Below are 21,032 nucleotides of genomic sequence, written 5' to 3'. Positions count from 1 at the left end.
AGTACAGTAGTTCCAAAACCTTTTAGAAAGGGCAGTAGCTAACAGGATTGAATCTCTGTTCATGATCCATATGTTAAGTACAGTCTTTCCCTTTATTCAGCACCTCTTACTTCACTGTTCTGACACACACTGTGGTGGAAACAAAAATAAACATGGCTTCATTTTGTCATAAAAGAAGAAGAAGAAAAAGCTAGACCAGAGTATTTCCTGTCAGTTGAGGCCAAACAAGTGTGCAGTCTTGCAATATGCACAAATTAAGTAAAATGCAAGCATATTTAGCCTGCTTAACATGATAGGTGGGTCAGCCAAAGATTGTATCTCATCTCTTGTAAAGTTTGTCCATAGTTTTATTGTTAAGAAAATGGGGGGAGGGGAGATTTCAAGGCACAATAGATGGAGATAGTAATATGTCTTTTTGAGCTATGTATGGAATATGCTGGCTATTACTTAGTGGATGTGCAGAACATTTCAACATTGACAACAACAACAAATATTTTTATACCGCTTTTTAACAAAAGTTTTCAAAGCGGTTTACACAGAGAAATAATAACAATATCGACACCAAAACGTTTCGACTCAAAATGTGCCGTTTTGACTGTTTTGAGTTTGAAACAAAATTGCTATTAAATAAAGGGCCTGCTTCAAGTTCAGAGAAAACCAACACTGTTTCGAGTTGAAATGTTTCAATGTTTTGAGCACTATTTTGGAGCCGTGTTTTTCCCTTGCTGATTAGGTTTCTGGCACTGGCTTCTGATCTCCTTGCTACTTGGTTGGCTTGTTATCATACAAATCAAGTGTTGTCTGTGCCTCAACTGGCTGGGGGGAGAGAGAGCAGGGAACCCAAAAGGAGGCTATTTCAAAATGTACAGGGACTGGGAGGCAGAAAGTACTCTTATAGTGTACCTTTCGTGAAGAGGATACATCAGGATGGAAGGTTTGATTTTGTGGTTTTCTTAGCACTGAGTATAATGTGCTGTGCTATTGCTGCTATAACTGTCTGGTTTTGCTGGATCTCAGATTGACAAAGGCAGAACTTGGATGCTTGCCTTCCTTGAGTTGTGGTTTGTTTTATTTATGAGATAGTGTTGTATTAAGAAATGGACAGTGGTAGCTCTGTGTGTGTATGTGTGTATTATTTCTTGCTGATTGCTGTAATGAATTCCATGTCTGGCCTTGAAACTAACTTGTGCTTCACTCACTGCTCTTGTCTCCTGTGCAATCTTCATTGCAAGGTGTACTCAGTAAAAATGTGGCTGAAGTTGCTCTAGTTGAGCATATGGCAGGCTGACGTGAGCTGGTCAGTGGAAAGAGACTAGGGTGATCGTGGTAATAAACTGGAGGTCTGATAACACTTGGAAAGCTTCCTGAATGAGCCTGTGCCATCTTCAGGAGGAGACTGGATTCTGGGAGCCAAGGCAAAGGTGGATCAGAGTGAAAACTTTGAAACTTAGCAAGCTTGCGGTTGTCAGTTGCAGAGCTGAGTGCCCTCTGCTTGAAGATTCTAAAGCAACAATGAAAGCCAAGCAAAGTCTGCAACAAGTAAATCTTGATTCTTAAAGAGCTGGAACATCAGAATATATACTGCACATGAGCTCCCACTGTAGAGCAGGTTTAGGGAAACTGACTGAAGGTCTGGTTAGGGATTAAAACTAATTATATCTCTGAGGGCTGCATGACCCTCAGGGACATATTTCTAGAAGCCAAAAGGCATTTTGCAAGGGAGGGAAGCTAAAAATGTGTGTTATGAATTAAAGAGAAAACTGGCATTTATGTCAGGGTGCATAAAATAAATGACTGATTTCTAGTGTAAATGGAAAAATATTTCACAAGTGCCATAGAGGCAGGGGTTGTTTCACTGACCTCCTCTTCTCTCTTCATCCATCTGTTCCTCCTAAAAGCATATTTGGGACTGTGGGACCTTCAGAACATATTTTTGGGAATTATAGATGGCTAAGGAGGGATCGGCAAAAATTGTCCCTCCATGTAAAGCACACGTATTGCACACATAAAGCATTCTTCCATGCACACAACATTAGTCTGGATTTATGGGGTGGTTGTATTGAAATTAGATTTTTAAAAACATTTCGGCTGTAATGTTCTGTTTTTAAAATAACATTGTTTTAAAAATCTGAACTTAATGCAAATATGTAATCTACTAAAAGTGAATTTATGACCTACTTATGAACTTGTGGCCCTCTAGGGCCACTCTGGAGAAAACATCTTTGTCAGTCATTATACAGCACAAAAGTTCATGTACTTGTATTGTGCCAATACTGGAGGCAAAGGACTGGTGAGTGACTGCAGATGTCATCCATCGATTCATCTGGGTGACCATTTACTCCTATTTTATTATTGTAACTATCTGGTCTCTGTAATTGACTTGGTCAGTACTCTAATTATAAATATTAATGACTTTATTTGTCAAAGAACATGGACATTTACCTTCCACCTCAGCTACAGTCCTTACTTCTGACTGTTTTTTTCTTTTCTTTTTATGGAGTGGGTTTGAGAGGGCATGGTAGTTTTATGATCGAGGAGATTAGACAAATTAGACTAGAAAGGAATACTAGACTAGACAGGAATACTCTGTTCAGTATGAATCAGGTGTTTATGGTTATAATAAACAATTGATATGCATTTTATTTAGGAAGTATCTAAATAATGAACTTTAAATCCATTAATTTAAATTTAATGAGCAATTTAAACTGGCTCTTTTTTCTTGGTGATTTAAATCATCTTGATTTAAATAAACCCACTCTGATTTATATATTTGTTTGTTTCTAATAAAAATATTTAATAATTAAAACAGAAAGGCCTGATTCTGATGGCATTTATGTAATTTTTTTAAAAAGCAACTGAGGATCATGTAGTCTTGAAATCATGATGTCAGTATCAGTTTGTGGACTATAAGCAGATGGGATCTGAAAATACTAAAAAGTATTTTATTTTATTCATATTTGAAAAGAGGATTAGCTTCTTGCCCACAAACATGCTAGAAATGGAGCTATGAACTATATTCTATGAACTATAATCACTATATATAGCTATATTCAGAATGAATATATTCTGAGCCTAGATAACTTCAGTGCAAATCCTGTAGTACTGCTACTGCATGTGTGTGGGGGGGGAAATAGTTTGGGGCCCAGAGCAAGCCCCATGAACAACATAATTCCTTACAGACATCTAACTAATTCAGCACTATCAGCACTGACAGAAGGAATCACCCCTTGATGGGTGGTGGGAGTAATGGTGACCTTGATTCAGATCTCCCACATCCTCAAGTAGGAGATCAGTGCTAACAAAATTAACCTGATCAGAAGATGTAAGGATCTAATCCAGCAATGATAGTCCCAAGTGCTAAATACAACAGGTTTTACAATCCTAATAGCAATCTTTAGCACATATGGGTCATGATAAATGACCTGAAGTGCGTGGGAGGGACTGGGAGGGACCCTGAAGATGAGAACAAATAATGACCAAAAAGGCAATATCAGTACTTTTGAGAGCCATTTCCTCTGGCTTACTGAATTTCTTGACTCTGGCCTGCATTTACAACTCTGTTTCTGTGCTGCTGCTATTTCCTTCCTCCTGCACCTCCTTATTCCAGTTGCTGCTTTCTCGTAGCTCATTCTCCAAACTATGAACTCAGCTGCAGTACAAAACCTAGTTCTCAACTTCAGGTTGCAGGAGGAACGAAATAGCAGCAGCACAGAAAAAGGTTATAAATGCAGACCGGAGTCCAGAAATTCAGCAAGCCAGAGGAAATTTCAACTAATTGATTTAAATATGCTTTCAATATGTGTTTGTTTATCTTTAATTTGTTTTTTGTTTGTTTTCCCTCCCCATTCACTGCAGAGGAGGATCATCTTGGTTGGTATATAGCAAGGGCCACAATAGTTGTATTGGTATTTAAAGTATTACAGGCACTCTAAGCTGCTGTTTTCAGTTAGAGAAGGAACCTCATTTGTGTATGCTCAACCAAGAAGCAGAGATCAGAATAGTCTTCCACATAGATGCTTCAATCCACTTGGAGAGGCGTTTGGCTTGCTTTGTTAAATTTATTGTGTTGTTTTGATGGGGTTTTTTAATTTACTTTGGAGATGTTTTAAGTGTTGTACACTTAAGATTGGGAATAATTTTGTAGAAAGATGGCATATAGATTTTAACAATACATTCCTTTAAAAATACAGCGGCAGTTTATCAATGTATATGGAACTAAGCAGGAGAGGTGGGGCAGTAGTCAGGAACAATAACACAGCAACGCAGGGAGAAGATACAGCTAGAGGGAAGAGCTACTAGGAAGTAGGGATGTGCCCGAACTGGTTTGGTGCCTCCTTAGGGAAGTGCCGAACCGGCTTGGGCACCTGCATCCAAACTGGTTTGGTTGGGCGGGGATCAGTTCTTTTAGAAACCAGGTAAGCAAGTCTTTACCTGCTCCTCTGCTGCTCCCCCACTTTTCCAGGCACAGTGCTTGCTTTCCAAAAGACCACGTGCAGCTGCTTCCAGCAGCCTGAACACAGCGTCAGCACACACATGGCTGCCACACATACACCGTGGCCATTTGTGAGGTCAGCAACACCATGAGGACCACACACAGAGCCATTGCACATGTGCAGCGGCCATGTGCATGCCAACACTGCACTCAACCTGCTGGGAGCGGTGCAGCAGCCATGCATGGAAAGCGAGCACTGCACCCAGAAAAGCGGTGAGGCAGCAGAGGAGCAGGTAAGGGCCTGCTTACCTGGTTTTTAAAGGAACTAATCCCCACCCCTCCACCCATGGCTGCCCGAGCCAGATCAGGCACATTCCTACTAGGAAGTGCTTGTTACAGCATAGGGTAGGAGCAGGAGGGACTCAGATGGATGTTGAAGATGACCTTTAATAAAATACTTTTGTTATATACTCCTGCTTGATCCTTTAATGAGTGCAAACCCCACTTGAAACTTGGTGGCGGCGGTTTAGAAAAGTAGCAGAGGCAGTGCTGAGACAAACAAAACAGCAAGGTTTTTTGCAGCATGGTGCGAGGCCTGAAACCTCCATATCCACTGGATTTACTGTACCTAATTTCGCCCAGGCATAGAAGCACTGGAGAGAGGAGTTTGGACCAAGCCTTGGAGGGAGAGGAAGAAATGCATATGGTAAAGCTGCTATACTACCTTATTGGAGAAAAGTGGGAGGAGATTTGCAAGTCTCTTGGTCTCGGCACAGGCTCTACTTTAGAACAGGCAGTCCAGGCACTAGATGGATATTGCATTCCAAAACAGAATGAAACAGTGGAATGTTATTGTTTCTTTATGAGGCAACAGGGTACTGAAGGGGGTCTGGATCCATACATTGTTGCATTAAGGGCACTAGCTGCATCCTGTAGCTCTGGAGCACTAACAGACTCTTTAATCTGGGATAAAATTGTATGTGAAACAAGGGATCAGCAACTCTGTGAGCGATTACTGTGGAAAGCAGATTGAACATTGAATTGGTGCCTGGAGATAGGGAGGGCATGTTTCCAGAACTGCTTCATAGTGCATTCCAATTGCGCTTTTGGCTTATGCGGGAATTAGCTTGGCTAGAGGGAGCAGCTTGGCTTCAGTTTCAAATTTGTGCAAGTTTAGTAACTGGGAAAGATGAGGAGGCTGAAATGTAATGCAACAGATTTATTTAGGGGTAAATGGGGGTACAGGAAAGCAATACAGCTTTCTTAATGTTCTAAGTGAGCATGTTGCTGAAAGTAATTTGGCTTAAAGTCCAAATTGAAGGTAGATTGGTTTAAGGCTTGGCCAAGGTTCTTATACCAAAGCCTGGTTTAAGGCTTGCCGTGGAAAGTGCTTAAAGGCAGGAAAGGAGGGAGAAAGAAGGGGGAGAGAAAACTTCTTAGGGAGGCAAGAGGTTAGTTTATATATCCTTGGTCTGGTGGTGTGTTCGTTGCACTTGCAGATTTCCTCATGGCAAGGGCAAGACAGGGAAGAAGAGGGGGTTAAGGAGTGAAAGTTGCCACTTGCTTTGAGTCTGTGGATGGTAAATCCACATGGATTCTGAGATGGAAAGATTCTGAGTGGAGAAAGACTCTGAGGCCAGGTGCTTTGGCCAGAGGTACTACTTACACCTCAAAACATGCCCTGGGGCAGTTTCCAAGCCATTCTACACACCCTGAAGGTGGCAGATTCCATAAATGACAAAGGAGTGTATTGCCACTTGAGCATAGTCTACCTGAGTGAATCTTGGCCAACAATGGCAAGGGGAAATTATGCAAAATGTGTCACTTGGATTGAATGGAGCTGTGCAAGACTGCATATGCATATCTGAAGATCAGGATGCCTTTAGGGGTATAAGGTTATACCTCTCCAGTTTTGATGCACTCATTTCCCTGAGTCCTTGCCAGCTAATGACTAATTCAAAGAAGAGTTAGGAGTTGCCCTGCTTATCTTGTGTGAGTCCCAAGGAGTGCTTTATTGTTTTCTCTTGTGGAAGGGAGGTTTCCTTTGTTAATCAGTTCATCTTTTCAAGTATGCTCACCAGTTAGTGACTTCTCTTTTGCCAAAGAGAGGGGCAGGGGTAGCCCATTCGGTCTTTGTTACTCATGCGGAGCAACCAGCTGTGGATCTTGCAAAAACCCAGGCAGGTAAAAAGTTCATAAGCCCATGAACTGACACATCCAAAAGGGAGACTGTGCTCCCACAGTCCCATACACATAGAGCCAGCGTGGTGTAGTGGTTAGAGTGCTGGACTAGGACCAGGGAGACCTGAGTTCAAATCCCCATTCAGCTATTATATTTGCTGGGTGACTCTGGGCCAGTCCCTTCTCTCTCAGCCTAACCTACTTCACAGGGTTGTTGTGAAAGAGAAACTTAAGTATGTAGTACACTGCTCTGGGCTCCTTGGAGGAAGAGCGGGATATAAATGTAAAAATAATAATAATAAAATAATAATAATAGAGGGGTGCTTTCTGTGATAGCCTGAAACACAGCCTGTCTACTATAGCAGAAGTTTCTAAAGAGAGACTAAACCTACTAGCAGGCACACCAGATGGGCAAGTGCATGCTGTCCAACAGCAGTCTGGGCACCGCCAAGGGCTGACCAGTCAGCCTCATGAAAGGATGCCCAAGATACAATGCCTATATTGTGGGAAACATAGTGAAGAGAGAAAGGAAAAATGCTCCACATATGAGCAGCAGTGCAAAGCATTTGGCAAGCCAAACCACTTCCAAAGTCAGTGCAGAAGTATTAAGCAACCTCAGAGCAAAAGAGTGACAGCAGTGCAGGATGGTGATGAATCTGAAGGCGGTAATGAGAATGTCCTAAGCCTGACCTTTGGATCGCCAATACTGATGTGTATGTAGTGGGGGATACTGGGGGAAACAGTACATATGCCACTAAACTCTTTGCCATTATGCTGTTAAACAAAAAAGCCATTTCATTTTCAACTGGATTGTGGAGCCACCTGCAATGTGCTGCCATTGTCACTGTTGCATGAACAGACTGAGATTGAAACCAGTGGCCAGCTGCTTATTATGTACAACAAGAGTACCCTGAAACTAGCAAGGCCCCTGTATTGAAGTACCACAGTCCAGATGAACAGCTAGTGTTGCAGTGTGACACATCTGAGTCAGAGCAAGGAGCTACCCTGTTACACAATCAGTAATCAATTGCATTTGCCAGCAGAGCACTGTCGGAAACGGAAAGAGGTTATGCACAAATTGAAAAAGAATGAAGCTCAATGGCAACCTTGCTTGTATGGTTCACAATTCTTGGCATATAGTCATTGTTCGCATTTTGAATTTTGAATTTTATTTCCACTTTTCTAAACATTTTGAATAAAGTAACATTTCCCTCTATACTAAGGATGCAATTCTCTGTACACTTACTTGGGAGGAAGACCAATTGGATAAAGTACATCAAGTAAACATGCTTAGGATCAGACTATACATTAGGTTGCATTTTAACCTTTTTTTAAAAAAGGCTAATGGTCTTTTTGTTTGAGTGGAACTGATTTAGTGACTTTGGCACAGTGTTCCTTCATTTGTCATCACAAACATGCATTTCAGCAGGAAGCCACATCAGTTGAATTAGGATTTCCTGTTCAGCTTTCAGAGCAGTCAAAAGCTATTGAAGTGTCTAGGTAGTTTACAGTTGTTATCTACCATTACAGGAGATACAACTTTGACATAAAAACACTTTAGTAGTTCTTCGTTGGTAGACTAAAGTGTCTGGGTTACACAGTGTCAAATTAGTTCTGTCCACCTCTGTGGATTGCTTGTAGCAATGTGCACCTACTGGTGCTACCAAAGTACAATAAATTGCAGTCTAAGAAAGCTGCCTTTGATGTCAGACAACTGTGCTCTAAGCTTGTGCTCCAAGATAAAAAATATGTACACACAACCATAAATCAAGGTGCACTCTATAGGCAGAGGGAGATCTGTTCATGGCAATGTTCTTTCCCCACCTCTAAGTAAAAGAGGTTGAACTCTTTATTCCTTAGCAACGACATTTTAGAGCATCACATAATTCCAAGGAGTATCAGAAAGCAATTTTCTTTTCTCTAGCACATATAACTAAACCTTGAAGAAAAAACAAGAATTTTGATATGATTTATAATTTGATTTTTTTAACTCTATGTTTTTCTATAGTAAAAAGCACTTCTCATGTGTCTGTCATAATTCAATCAAAGAAAAAATAAGTATAACCATTATGAAAGAGTAGGAACATTTTCTTCATGAATTTTGCTTTCAATTTGCCCTTAAAACAGAAGAAAAAACATATTCCAGTCATCAGTGTACTCAGGATTGATGACTGTTTGGAATGCACTTCCAAGTTAAATATGTTCAGAACTGAGATGTTGATTGGACTTTGTTAGTGAAAATTAAGATGATATTTTCTTACATTCATTGCAAATCATTAGATAAATCAATGTGTTTTCTCTATAGTATTTAGACATTGTGGTTAATGGCAGACATGCAAACTAACACTGTGCATGCCAAATAACTGTGGCGGTGCACGGAGAAGGGGCTATTTTCATCAATCCTCCCTTCCCTCTGCAGCCTCTACGCCTCCCAAAAATATGCCCCTGAGGGCTGCAGGTCCTTCAGGGGATATTTTTGGGAGGCACAGTGGGCTCCAGAGGCAAGGGGAGATTGGCAAAAATCAACCTTCTGCACGGCATGCCCACAATGTTTTTCAGTGCATAGAACATTAGCCAGTATCTCTTACAATTATGTAGGTTTGTTATCATTCTAAATATTTTTAAACAACCATTGGCAAGAAACCACTGTATTTGATGTATTTGATGTTTCCATATATCGGGTAGCTACTTCTAATAAAATATGTGGCATAAGACTAATATGAAAGCAAGTTTTAAAAGGTTGCATATGTATGTGCCGTTAAGTTTTCATGCAGCCTGATCTGATGCAGGATTAGGTGCATCTAGGCCGACTGAAATCACTGAGGTTAGGCATGCATAACATTATATATAACTGAAGCCTTAATGTGCTAAAGCCATGAAATATTTATTTGTTATTCACACAGCCCAATTAAGCATTATCCTGCAACCCTTTATTTATGTAAAGGGTTGTGTCAATATACGATAATTATGGGATAAGCCCCCTCATTCTCCATATGCAGACAATGACAAATTAACACAAAGTGCTTATCACTGCTTTAATACTTCCATTACCACACACACACACAGAGACACATTCCATTAGGATATATATCCTCTTAGTTTGTAGTTTCCCAATACGGGGATGCCAACTTCTTTCCTGAAAGTTCTTCTGTGCCTTTAACAATTGCATGACATGCAGACATTTAGCAGATGAGTCTATCCCTGCACTGTACACTCATGCTGGGGAAAGCATTGCTTATTTGATATATCTAGTATGTAATTGTAAGAGGCAAAGGACGTCTGCCAGGAAAAAAAAGTGGCAGTTATAGTAATTTTGCCTTATATAAAGTTTAGGTAATGTCAGAACATTCAGCAGTAGTTGCCCTTGTTCCTGGCCTACAATACTAAGAGAGTAGCGAGAAGCAATTTAAGTCGGGGCAGATTGATTTAAATTAAAGCAATTTACATAATTATTTAAATCAACACCCACATGCACATGCAAGCACACACTCACGTACACACACTTTAAGTAAAGTTTCTCATACTTCTATTCTTAGATTTCCTGAACAAAAGTGCATACTAATTGTCTGCTATAACAATTAAAACATACAAAGCCAGTTCACACAATCGTTGTGTAAACTGTCTTCACGCTGTGTGCCTCTTGTATCAACTGCCACACTCTCTGAATTCCAACTGCTCTGTTTTCTTTTCCCTCCACTAGGGGGTTTCCCAGACATCTGCAAGGCTTGTCTCTGCCAGCCTTACTTAGGCCAGGTTCACACATAATGCTAAACCAGAGTTAAACATGGCCAAGGTTGGAATTCCAATGTGTCCAAACACGCAAAACCACAGTTACAGGGAAAAAGTGACCATTGTTTTGCCTTGGGAAACTCCAAATTGATCCTTTGGTTATCTCTAAGGTTTGCCGCCAAGATCTGAGGTTTGGCCACCAAAGCGTTATGTTTGACTTCCTTGTCTTGAGAACTACAGCCAAACTAATGTGGAAATATGGACCCTGCCAGCCCATGTGGACATGTGAATCCTTGCCAGTGCCCCTGAACAGCCACTGTGCTGTCCTAGGGTGGGTGGAAAACAGGGGCTCTCCTCTCCCACGATTCCCCACACCTGGAGATCTGCATATGGTGTGGCACTGGATTGGACCTGGATCAGGATGGGTTTGAAGGTTTGTCCCCGTGCCCCCCACCCCCCAATCCATGTATGCAGCCAAGCTATGGCACATGGAGCCGTTGCTATTCCTCATTGTGTGCAAGGCTTGAGAAGGATTTGGGGAAGGGATTGCAGATAATCTTTTCTAATTTTTACGATTAAGAGTTAGGGGCCCACACAAGTAGGACCTGCTTTGGTGTGATGGTGGGTGGGCTGACACAACTTGTGAGCTCGCAGTCATTGGTTGGGCAAAGCCTTTACATTGGCACAGCCTTCCCCAGTAAACTGGTCCTCTCATGAGAGGGCTAGCCCACTCAGCAACAAGCTGCCAGACAGCAGGATTTTGGTTGGGTCTGCATGAACTGCTTTGCTGGGGTTACCCCTTGTGACATCTTCCCTGGTAACGGTGGGACAGACACCCCCACACACACCCAGCATCCTTTGCCGTAGCTCATCTACACATCCCCTCCTAGAAAGGCTCAATGTTCCCCTCCCCTTCCTCAATTAAAGTGGAATACCAGCCCGCCGGACCCCAAATCCCCCAAGAATCTGTGCTTGTGTGGAACTATCAGTGTGTGGAGCTACTTTGGGGGTGGCAGCGCCCTCACTGGCAGAAGAAGTGCTGCCATGCAATGGCATGGCAGACCATTTAAAAGGTTTTTAATGCCTTTTCCATGCTGAAAGTGTGCAGACCGTTCCAAAAATGAATGACCGCGCTTGGCACACACCCTTTGAGAATGTGGCCAATTGCGGCTGCTCCACTGATGTGGTGATGCTTTGCCTACAGTGTGGCCATGTAGCTTGCTGGGATCTGCCTTGGAGGCTGAGCCGCAGGGAGGGGTCCCCTCTCCTGGAACTGGATTTTGGCAGGCCGCAGTTTGGTGAATGTCTATGGTGTGATTGGGAATTACAAACTGAAACCTCGGTCACATAAGAACAAAAGAACAGCCCGGCTGGATCAGGCCCAAGTCCTATCTAGTCCAACATCCTGTTTCACATAGTGGCCCACCAGATGCCTCTGGGGAGCCCACAGGCAAGAGGTATGTGCATGCCCTCTCTCCTGCTGTTATGGCCCTGCATCTAGGATTGAGAGACAGCGTGCCTCTGAGGCTGGAGGTGGCCCACAGCCACCAGACTAGTAGCCATTACTAGTGGCTACTAGTAATGGCTAACCTCCATGAATTTTTCTAAGCCCCTTTTAAAGCCATCCAAGCTGGTGGCCATAACCATGTCCCATGGCAAAGAAATCCATAGATTAATTATGTACTTTTAAAATTAATTAAGTACTTTTGTCAAAAAGCACACATCCTCTTGTCGGTCCTAAATTTCCTGACCTTCAGTTTCATGGGGTGACCCTTGGTTCTAGTGTTGTGAGAGAGGGAGAAAAATTTATCTCAGTCCACTGTCTCCACTCCATGTATAATTTTATACACCTCGATCATGTCTCCCCTTAGTTGCCTCTTTTCCAAGATAAAGAGCCCCAGATGCTGTAGCCTAACCTAATAAGGAAGGGGCTCCAGGCCCCTGATAATCTTGGTTGCCCTATTCTGTACCTTTTCCAGTTCTACAATATCCTTCTTAAGATAGGGTGACCAAAGCTGTAGGCAGTACTCCAGATGTCACCACACCATAGATCTGTATAAGGGCATTATAATATTAGCATTTTTATTCTCAACTCCCTTCCTAATGATTCCTAGCATGGAATTAACCTTCCATGCCTTCACGTTCAACTCTGGTTTGGCATTATGTGCAAACCCAGCCATAGTATGAGATTTAACACCTTCATACCCAGACAACTCTATACTTTTTTTTATTTTCCAACCTCATTTAATCAGAGCACAAACCAAAACCCACATATAGCCTACATGCCTTTTATATTACAAAATTATATCTGCTTAGCAATAAGGGATGGGTGGACTAGGGAAATTAATTTCTTTTTGGCTCTTTCTGTATACATGTAGGAATGCTGAGCAAGCCCCTGAACGCCTTCCTCTGCAATTCAGCAGATGATATGAGCAGAGTTGTATGTACGTACAACTGTATGAGCTTAGGATTTATGCACAATTGAGGTGTCCCACCACAAAACAGAGTCCATTCACATACAGGTTCCTCCCCCTGCGACCTTCCACTAAATGCATGGAGATCGGGGCAGAATAGCTCAGAGGCTGAACATGCATAGAGAGGAATCCTGCTCTCTGCATTGATCTACACACATAGGTGGAACTGGAGGGGGGAGGCAGGGCACGTGCCCTAGGCACCACTGAGGTGGGGGCACCATGCCAGTTCCTGTCACTCCCACCCCATTGCCCACCTGCCCAGCCCCAGGGCCCCTCAGCCACTTACCTCCAGCTCCGGCCTAGGATCGGTGAGGCCTAGGATTAGAGCAGCCTGAAAACTGCAGAGCTCTTCTCTCCCCACCTCTCAGCTGATCGGCGGGTGGGCGGGGCTTCCAGAGAGGCCTCCAAGTAGGCCACCCTGAAGCCTGAACTCGGCAGGCCTGAAGGGAGGCAGGAAGCCAGGAAGGAGGCTAGCAGAGTTCCCTGCAGCAGACCCTCTGCCCAGACCATCCAGTACAGCCTTTGCCAGGTAGGCTGTGAATTCCTTTTTGTGGTTACCCCCTCCCCCCAATATAAGGATCTGCTTGCCATAGGGCTTTGATATGGGTGGTGGGGCGAGACTGAGAAGTCTCTGAATATTTAATTTAAAACAGACTGGAAAATGTGCTGGCTTTAAAAACAAAAACTATCTAAAAAGGCCTATAAGTGGCTTGTTTCATGTCAGAAAATTACAAACACTTCTGGAACAAATATTTATTTATTCATTCATTCATTCATTCATAAATGCACTTATGTTCAAGTTGTTTTGCAACCCAGAAGGTCTGAGTGAGAACTGTGAAGCACGTGTTGTGCTTTTATTTTATTATATTTTTCTTGTGTGTGAACTTCTCTCCAATAACTTGCAGGGACTTCAGGGTAAATCTGGCCAACATGTGAATGCAGCACCTCCATTTCAGAGGAGATGTGTGTTAAAGGGCTTTAAAAGCCTCGTGTGAAAAACCTCCTGGAATCAAACTTTACTGAATTTGTTCAGAATTCTTAGAAAACAAACATAGGCTCACCCTGCATGGTTGAGAGTCTCCTTTGCTAATCTGCAGCGAGGGGGCCATTTTAATAATTCGTGTTTCTAGTGTGTTCTAGGCATTAAAAGTAGCACAAATATATAGCACTCAATGTATATCACTATATACTGTGAAGTGTGCATGTGTGTATTCAGTGAAATGTATTTCCAGGCAGCATACTTATTTTGAAATATCAGACTTAAATCCTTGGGGGCCTGGGGTGTGTGGAGGCCCTGGACTTTGAGGGGCTGGGGGCCCATTTTAAAATCTCATCTTGGCCCATTCCAACCTTGCTATGCCCCTGGTGGTCACTACACATGGGTTTCTGCACAACACCTGCACAGAAGAAACTTCCATGTAGAAAATGTGTCTCTTGTAAATTGACCCTGAATTTTCCGTCCATGACTGGGATGTTTGAGAGTTAGAGTCAATAATAAAAGAACAGCACACTGCTTGTGACAGGAAGGGGTAAATTACAATGATTTCTTAGTCTGGCAGGGGCTGGTTTTGGCCCTGGCAGAACTTGGTTGTCTGCTCCTGTTGCAAATGCCTCTGTCTAGTGTGGCAAACTAACGTATCCTCCTCCCTCTTGGTGTCAAAGTAAGCACTAGTGTGGTGAATGCACATATACCCCATCATGAGCCGACAGTCATCATAAGACAAAGGCTGGTAGGAATCATTCACTGGTTTATAGACACACACACACACAAACACACACACACACACCACCACCACCACCACCACCTTCTTCTTCCCCTATTTTGCTAGTGGCTATTTGGGCAGGTGATCCTCTAGGACAAAGTCATGTTTTTAAAAGAATGAGATGAGACAGAGAAAATGACACTTAGAATCCTCACATAACTCCTGACTGTTGTTCTAAGTCTTTTACAGAGATGGCTCATGTTTTCAAGTTTTGATCAACAACCATGTCTAGATGTTACAGTGTTCCTTTTAACAGGGATTTCCAGATATTGTTGACTGCAAGTCCCATCATTCCTGTTTGGACAGAGGCGCAATTTCAGTGCTTGCCCTAGGCGCTATTTTCCCTAGTTACGCCTCTGTCTACACACTTCCGAAATGGATTTAAGTGCCTAGAACTTTCCAGAAAGGGCTGGCCATTATAAGGCCAAAAATCTCTCAGTGAGATCATAAATGCATATCCTTTTTTTTTTTTTTTTTGGTTACTAGAGTCAGAAAAAAGCAGAATTAACTGGAGAAGTTAACATACTGGTACTACAGAGCTCAGGTTGTGACAGGACATAAAATAAGAGATGCAAAATCACCCAGATAGGGTGAGTGAGTAATTCTGGTCAAGATGGTGTCCCCTGAATCCTAGCTTCTGGGATGACCTGCCAGCTCATAGTTTCAGCAGAAAGCCCACAGTAATAAACTAAAACTGCCTAGAGCCTTTGGAGTCAGGCGGTATATAAATTAAATAAATAATAAAAATAAATAAAATATGTTCATCTTGTTTGTGTTTTTCCTTTGAAGTCAGATATGTTTCCCCAGCAACTTCTGCGGAAGGATATTACATAAAAAGCAGGCTTTAACTCAGTTTTTTTGATGGAAGGTAATAGTTCCAGTTTGACAAGTGCAGATTTCTCAGACCACTTTTATAGTCCCACTGTACTGCTATCACAGTCAGAATCTTATGTACTCCTAGCAGCAAAGCAGAAGGCACAGGAGCAGCTGTAGAAACAAGATTCAAAGGAGCAATTTCATGGCGATAATATACATTGAGATAATCCCTCAGCAACCCTGGCAACTCAACCACCACTTGTCAATCACAACAATGCACACCAACTACGAACCCACATTAGCCAAGCATAAAAGTAATCAATCAACTAGTGATGGCACTCATAAACGATAACATCAGCCTAACCAATCCACACTTCTCCACACACATAATACACAAATATGTTGCCAGGGAGAGCCCACAGAATTATCTGTATCAAGGATATAGGAGGGTAGCTACTGATGCTTGCACCCACAAGCTTTCCAGGCCTTCCCTGCCAAAGGTGCTGAAATCTCCAAGTTGCCCACACACCATGAAATGAAATGAAATATAAGATAGCAGTTTGCAAATGTTCCTATTGTCAAGAAGAAAGCTAGCGTTAGGGAAGAACTGTCACATCAGTAAGAACAGCCAGCTAGCTCCATAGCCTAGATGGTAGGAAGCCTGTACATGGAAACCAAAAGCCTCAGCTCAAATAACACTAAGCAGCATCATTTGAAGAGTTGTGACAGTATTGTTGGAGCTAGAACTGTAGCAACATCAGTTATCAGCTGCAGTGTCTCATAGTGACCACTGTGGGGTGGGAAGTTAGAGTCATGGATAAAAGTGCTGGACTCCTCCCCTCTTTGTTCTTCCAGTGTTAGTCTCCATTTTATTTATTTATTTAGCATATTTTTATACCGCCCCAAATTTACAATCTCTGGGTGATTTACAAGAAGTTTACAACAAGATTTTGTCTTTCCAGAGATGACTGTTTGTTTTGGTCTCTCTCTTCAGCCATGAGCTACATCTGAAATTAAACTGCAGGCTTTTTCACATTTGATTGTAACCTTTTCTTTAAATAAATCCTTGTAGTTCTGCTATACTAAAGAACTGTCTCAAGACCGCTTGCTCACCAAACTGGTTTTGCTTTGTTATTTGGGGACTGAACTGCCATTCTTCCCCTAGCGTTATGGGTCCAGAAGCCAGTAAATAAAAGAGAAATGTCTAGAGATTTAAATAGAAAACAAAGCAGAGAAAAGCTTTGAAAATGGAGACCGCACAAGGATTCCAGATGATTGAAAAGTTGCAAGGTCCTGAATAAGAGCTCTGGTCTTTCAAGATGGAGATGCACCTCAAGAGTCATGGACCTGGCAGTGTTCTGGACAAACTGCATCCTGCAGATGCAGGAAAGGAGCAGAAAAATGGGACAGAGCAGATGAAAAGGCATCAGGAATGATTTGCTTGGTCGTGAGTGACCCAATCTTAGTGCATCTAAGAGACAAAGAAAATGCAAAGAATATGTAGGAAACTCTGAAAGGATTATATAAAAAGAAAGTAAGAAAACTGAGCAATAAAAGACTTAGAGAAGGAGAAATTTGTCCAAGCACATAAATGAAACATTAGAAATATCTAGGCAACTGTGAGCTCAAAAAGTATTCATGCCAGATGCAGTTTTGATAGGATTGCTGTTGAATAGTTTGCCACATTTTTTTGACAGTGTGACTAGTGCCTTGGAAATAAAGGAGGATGCAGATGTACAATTTGCAGTTAACTGTCTAGAGGACTTTGATTTGTGCAGAAGGGATGATAGGCTACCAAAGGAAAGTGAAGAAATTGCATTTAGAAACTTGTAAAGAAATAAAAAATGCTTTATTTGTGGAAACCCCAAACACTTGCAGAATAAGTGTCCCAAGAATAAAGAGTTTGCAAACAAAAGGCAAGCAAAACAAAGTTGCAAAGAGAGCGAGTCATCTGGGAACAGAGTATAGAACTTACAAGCAATCAGGGACTAGAAGGAAGTCAGTATGCCTCCTTGTCTTAAGGAGGCCATTATGAGACCTCTTCTAAAGAAGCCTGCATTAGATCCCTCAGAGTTGAGCAATTATAGGCCCATTTCCAACCTCCCATGGCTTGGCAAGGTAATTGAGAGGGTGGTGGCCTCTCAGCTCCAGGCAGTCTTGGAGGAAACTGATTATCTACACCCATTTCAAACTGGTTTCCGGGCAGGCTATAGGGTGGAGACTACCTTGGTTGGCCTGATGGATGATCTCTAATTGGGAATTGACAGAGGAAGTGTGACTCTGTTGGTCCTTTTGGATCTTTTGGCGGCTTTCGATACTATCAACCATAGTATCCTTCTGGAACGTCTGGGGGTGTTCGGGGTGGGAGGCACTGTTTTACAGTGGTTCCGCTCTTACCTCTCAGATAGATTCCAGAAGGTGTCAATTGGAGATTGTTGCTCTTTGAAATCTGAGCGTAAGTATGGTGTCCCTCAAGGCTCCGTACTTTCTCCAATGTTTTTTAACATCTACATGAAACCGCTGGGAGAGATCATCAGGGGATTTGGAGCTCGGTGTTACCAGTACGCTGATGACACCAAGATTTACTTCTCTGTGTCAACTTCTTCAGGAGATAGATAGATAGATAGTGGGCAGGAGTCTGTGAAGAGAGGGGTTGTGAGGGAGGAAAGAGCCCCTACAGGAGAAGGGAGCTGCCGTTGTGTGAATTAGATGAGGAAACAAGATGAACAAGATCTGTTAACTCAGGAAGGGGAAAAGAGAGCGAGAACGAGAAGGAAGGGAAAGAAAGACAGAGGGGAAGAGTCAATGGAGAAGAGAGAAATATAGAAAAAGAAGGGAGGAGAAGAGAGAAAGAAGGAAGGATGAGGGATGGGCCTAAGCCTGTCAGCAGCCTGAGGGGAATGAGCGGCCATGGCGGCACCTATTGGCAGTAAGGAAGGGCCCAGTCAACCACTGCTGCTATTTGGGGCTACCAAGGCCATTGGTGGAGGAAGGCAGGCAGGCAAGGGATGGGCCCGAGCCTGTCAGCGGTCTGAGAGGAATGAGTGGCCATGGCAGCGGAGGCAGCGGCAGCGATGAAGAGCCCAGTCAACTGTTCCTGCTGCTGCGGGGAGAAGCAACAGTGGGGCTCATGTGAGGGTAGGGAGGTCTCTGGGGACAGGGGGCTGCAGTTTGACTAATAGACGCCAGCAATGCTGCAGCCACGACTAAGAGCGGTGAGGGGGATGGAAGCAACAGGATGGAGCAGGAAGAGCAGGAGTGCAGCTCAAGTGAGGGTGGAGAGATCTCTGAGGTGAGGACAGCAATCAAGTACTAGTGCACAGATGCTCTGCGTGGGTTAAACTAGTTTGTAATATTTTATCAACCTTTCCTGCAAAACTGAATATAAGTAAAATTAAAAGCAGGAAATTTACTGCCAGTTGTAATGCAGGCTCCCGCTGCCCACTTCTTCTTTGCTAAGTGATTCTAAGAACACATGGACACAAGAGTATATCCAGGTAGTGAAACCTCCTACATACTTATTTTTATGTCAGGATGCCTCTGAGTACCAGTTGCAGGGGAGTAACAGCAGGAGAGAGGGCATGCCCTCAACTCCTGCCTGTGGCTTCCAGCAGCATCTGGTGGGCCACTCTGCGAAACAGGATGCTGGACTAGATGGGCCTTGGGCCTGATCCAGCAGGGCTGTTCTTATGTTCTTATTTGCACACCAGCCAAAAGGTAGAATGCTCGTGTGGGGTTTTTTGATGTGGTATCCCCATTAGGCCTAATCCACAATGCTTTAATTTAGAAAAATTTTATTTTTTTCACAACTTGGTTTGTGCTAGGAGACGAGTATCTCTTTCTTAACTCTCAGCAAGGACATCTGTCTTTTCAAAATATTCATCAGCTCCATCTAAATTGGAATTTTGGAGGTTAGTGGCAACACTGCATTTTACTGTTTTCAGTTTCAAGCGTATGAAAATGTGGGGATACATCATTCTGGTCATTATCTTCACCTAATAGAAAATGGGGAAATTAGTAGGGGTGTGCATGGAACGCAGTTCGGGTTACAGTCTGAATTTGGAACCAGTTCAGCTGAACCACGGACTGGTCTAGCAGTTTGAGATGGTGCTGGGGGTGAGGGGACCTTTAAAAATGAAGACACTGGTCCTTACCAGTGTGACCACCACTCCAAGCAGCTTGCTGTTGCAGCAGAGCTCTCCCCAGCAGCTCGCACATATTCCAGGTCTCACCTGGCCTCCCCCATTGGTGGTAGTCCTGGTGTCCATTTCTAGATACTTATTTTTATAAATGTAATTATGCCCATACAAAGAGTTATGTTAGAACTGTGTCTCTGGCTACTATTCTGCTCCATGTGCCTTGGCTTTGTTCTTTCAAAGAGAAATGTATCATCAACATTCATCCTGCAGCAACTGGAGTTGTTCTTGGTATTTACAAAAAAAATAAAAAAAATAGTGGCTATACTTCCATAAGAGCTCTGCTGAATCAGACCAAAGGTTCATCTAGTCAAACCTCCTGTTTCTTACAGTTGTCAGCCAGATGCTTCCAGGTAGCCCATAAGCAGAACATGAAGGCAACAGCACTGTTTGTGCCCCTATCAACTGGTTTGCAGAGTCACACATCTTCACCTTGTGTGTTCATAGTTCTAAAAGCAAGGTGATGGAATGAAGAAGTCCATGCCACACATCTTGTTGGATTTTGTAGAATTCTGCTAGCATGCTGTAATTAGCTGCAGAGTTTGTTCGTTGAAACGTTAATATTCTGTGGGGACCAAGTTGAGGCAGTGATTTGGAGAGCTTCATTTACTTCACTGGGGGTGTTTTAACCTATGACTCATATTTCCTCCCACCAGGGTGGAGAGCTAGTCTAGCATAACTTGTCCCCTTTGCTAATCAGGGTCTACCTGGTTTGTATTTTAATGGGAGACTACATGCATAAGCACTGTAAGATATTCCCCTCAGGGGATGGGGCCATTCTGGTAAGAGCATTTGCATGCTTGCATGCAGAAGGTTCCAAGTTCCCTGCCTGGCATCTCCAAGATAGGACTGAAAGAGATTCCTGCCTGTAATCTTGGAGAAGCCACTGCCAGTCTGTGTACACAATACTGTTGTACTAGATAAAGCAATGGTCTGACTCAGTATAAGGCAGCTTCCTATGATCCTATTTTATTGGCAAAAGTGTTACAGTATCAAAAGGCAGGAATGAGCCTGAGGCAGCACAAGATTCTTCCTCAGCTACACTCCTTCCCCCACATTACACTCTATCTATTCTCCCTCTCCCTCTTTCTTGTATGGGTGCTGTACTGCTTCTACAAAGCTATCATTATGGTAGCATAGAGTCACTACACTGACCTGAGTATCTATGGGCTCCACTGACAGGGATTTCATAGTGACTCTGTTATTACCCACAAATGCATAACACAGAGATAGAACTGTATGATGAATGTTTGCTTGCATTAGATGTAATGTAATTGTAAAAATACTCTTACTGTAATAAAATGTAAACTTTTTAAAAATCCACTTTAAAAAATCACTTTAAAAGATCATTTATTTTAAATCCACACTGATTTTATCATTTTGTTCAGAACACAAGACATTGAGTATTATTTCCATTCCTTTCCCCTCTCCCTAGAGCAAG

General features: G+C 42.7%; 1 protein-coding gene across 6 annotated transcripts in view; it reads left to right on the top strand.

Moving 5' to 3' along the window:
• The window catches only part of SP4 (Sp4 transcription factor), a 302,392-nt gene that overhangs the window by 232,073 nt on the left and 49,287 nt on the right, over positions 1 to 21,032 (top strand). The window lies entirely within an intron of this gene.

Source organism: Hemicordylus capensis, chromosome 6 (genome assembly GCF_027244095.1).
Source record: "Hemicordylus capensis ecotype Gifberg chromosome 6, rHemCap1.1.pri, whole genome shotgun sequence".
NCBI classification, from domain to species: Eukaryota; Metazoa; Chordata; class Lepidosauria; order Squamata; family Cordylidae; genus Hemicordylus; species Hemicordylus capensis.
Note: the sequence above shows the minus strand (reverse complement) of the source record. Positions and strands in the feature narration are given on the sequence as shown.